Here is a 3003-nt window from a genome sequence, read left to right as displayed (position 1 = left end):
ACAATTATTTACTGACAATGGGTTAAGTAAGAAATTCAACAAATAAATTAGTGATCCAATGCCATATTTTAATCTAAAACCTTAAAGACATTAGCTAAATTTGTGGTGTAACCTTTCACTCACATATTCCTTACTTCGCTAATTTCTAACCGATATGATCAGACTTAATTATTTATCACTCACACACACACACACTTATAGATTGTGATTTAACATATGGAGAGAAGTAAAGTTGACATGAAAAGAATGTAGGAATACTATCTTAGCATAGGTGCGTGTGTGTGTGCATACTACGGCACTGTGTGTGTAAAGCAAATGTGGCTTCTTGGACATTTCCCTTTTTTGTACTCTACTACAACATTAACTTTTGGTTCTAAACTATAGTGGTTTAGAAAGATATCTCGTTTGTTTAATTTGGTTCAAATTTGATTGAGTTATAGGTCCTCTAAGTTGTCTCTCAAATCAGGACAACATGAATTCGATTCCTTGGGCAGCCTCGGTTTTAGGAAAACTAGGAGTGATTTCTGCCCAGAAAATTCCGATATTTAGGGACAAGAAATTAGACACTTGGGGCTTTATGATGATATCTCGCTAGTTTAATTTAATTAAGAATTGAAGGAGTTATGAATTTTCTAAGTTTGACCCTTAATTTCTATCCTAAACAGATACATGCATATCGTCACAATTCACTTCCTCATCTAAGAGGTTTTCATATATATGGCAGTAAACCAATTTAGCTAGATCATCAACATACTATATGATCACATGACATGAGAAGTCAATCTAACATTAAGATATGCACACAATTACAGCCACATAGTGTCTTCATACAACAAAGTATAACTCAACATGTACATGCATCACTTTAGCTTTCAAAAGTACTCAGTCTCTATCCATCAAAATATTACTGCTCTAGCTATTCTTCATTACAAAAGACATAAATATTGGCAGGTCCACACTAGTTGCGACAAGGAAAATATCTAGACATATTTACAAGAGTCCAATAACGGCACCAAAATGCACAACCATAAGTTAAGATTCGGTTAGCAACATCTGGAAGACCTTTCAACTAATTAATTTCTTTCGAATAATGCTATCATTCTTTCTCAGTGATTTGAATAGTGGCTTTTCCTCTGTCTTCTTTGTTACCTGTAAAGGCAGCCCCAAAAAGGGTGAGTACATCACTCAATAAACCATAGGAAGTGTGAGGGATTTCCCTCGGGGGGGGGGGGGGGGGGGGGTTTGGTTCAAGTTTTTGGAGAGGATTACCGGTAATCCTTCTTTGGTAAATGTAATTACCACGTTTGGTAGAAGGAATAAATTACGATTCCCGGATATCCAAGGATTACCGGTAATTTGATTTATAAAGAAAAGTCACTATTCAGATTACCAAAAATAATATGGTAATTCGGAATACCAATCAGAATACCAAGTAAAGGGAAAGCACAACAATAAATTTTGAGACAAAAATACCCCAATACACATAAAAATCTAGACCCAATCTATCAATTACAAAAGTAAAAATAGTTTGGGGTTATTTTTGTAAAATAATCTCATATTCCAAGTCATATTTCGTTCTAAACCAAATATGGAATCAGTAATTTTTACCCAATATTCCCGGTAATATTTTGGCGAACCAAACACATCTTTCGTAAGATTCCAAGTATATTCAATTTCTACTGAATTCCCATTAATCATGATTCCCGGTCACCAAAAAATTTCTCTTGTACCAAACACACCCTCAAGGTATTCAACTACATCCTTGTGGTTCCTGCAAGAACATTAGATAAATATATATAAAGAGGAATATAATTCTATTAGAAGGAAGTCAGAATTGTTCTCTTCAACAATTGATAAAAACTGGACAGAATTAAAGCAGTTCTCAAACATGTAAATTCTGACAGCATTTATGTAGCATATAGTAACTCATATAATCGAACAAGTCATCATCACTTTAACATCTACTTCTATGCATCAACACATGATAACTTCTCATGCAATTTCATACATGCAACAACATTTTAATACCATCAAATATCATAGGAATTCATCAAACATTATAACTCCTGAAATACTTAGCTTAATCAAGTTCGTTACATCCTTGGGCTGAATACACGAAAGGAAAAAAAACTTAAACTTCCTAGGTTTACCTTATGACACCTAACTTGATTGCTCCACTCTTGTCACCCTTCCCCTCTTTCTTGTACCTTGAGTTTTGCTAGAAGATTCCTTTTAAAACTTCTTTAACCGAAGAGAATTGATACCTACAACAGAGAGTCTTTCTTTAATTCTTGCGTTGAACTGCAAAACATAGATGAAGGGGTTATGTCTATAGGTTATATTCTCTACTTACCTGATCCGAATACCAGAAGAGTTTCATCCTTCCTGATTTGATTCAGGTTCAGATTCTTGCATGCAAGATCCTATATGCAGAATAAAATATAACTGTTATCACCCTTCCTCCATATTTACCATTAATTCTAAGAAATAGATTGGATCCATTCTTACCCTTTAGTTCCTCATCCCGACCTGCCAAACTTCCAGCCCTCTCTAGCTTTTTACCTTCGGTTGTGCCGTCAGCAGAAGCTGCAAGTGATAACAAAATGAGCGATCTTCAAAGAGGTGAACTTGGTGATAGAGAGAGTTTGCCTCCCCCCCTCTCTTATCTCGGTTCAGTTTTAAGTATCTACTCTAGTCCTTCCTTAGCATGCAACCCTTCAATTATGGTGGTAGATGAACTTAAGTGAGGTGTCAACTAATGGCTTCCCCACTCATTCCACATTAGTAAAATTTGATGCATAGTGACTCACTTAATCCAATTGACTCACGATTCCTCTCTCTGACCAGCTCTCATTTTATTTCTTTTTGACCTTCTTAAATTAATTCTTGTTAACTTTTGGTTCTTCCCCCTCTTGGACATTTCCCTGTTTTGGACTTTACTATGGCCACTGTTCATGCTAAGCAAATGTACATGCTAAGTGCCTGCGCGCGCGCATTAAGATA

General features: G+C 35.6%; 1 long non-coding RNA gene across 1 annotated transcript; it reads right to left on the bottom strand.

Moving 5' to 3' along the window:
• Positions 1 to 861: 861 nt before the first annotated feature.
• On the bottom strand, positions 862 to 2666 carry LOC133307689 (uncharacterized). The gene is made up of 5 exons (XR_009751072.1): positions 2509 to 2666; positions 2354 to 2423; positions 2151 to 2264; positions 1609 to 1771; positions 862 to 1149 (listed from the first exon to the last, which is right to left on the bottom strand). It is a non-coding gene; the product is annotated as an uncharacterized LOC133307689 (long non-coding RNA).
• Between the last annotated feature and the right edge of the window lie 337 nt (positions 2667 to 3003).

Source organism: Gastrolobium bilobum, unplaced genomic scaffold (genome assembly GCF_033153095.1).
Source record: "Gastrolobium bilobum isolate Gb01-03AN ecotype WA unplaced genomic scaffold, APGP_CSIRO_Gbil_v1 utg11339, whole genome shotgun sequence".
In the NCBI taxonomy this organism is placed as follows: Eukaryota; Viridiplantae; Streptophyta; class Magnoliopsida; order Fabales; family Fabaceae; genus Gastrolobium; species Gastrolobium bilobum.
The sequence above is the reverse complement of the archived record's forward strand: the minus strand, read 5'-3'. Positions and strand labels throughout refer to the sequence as shown.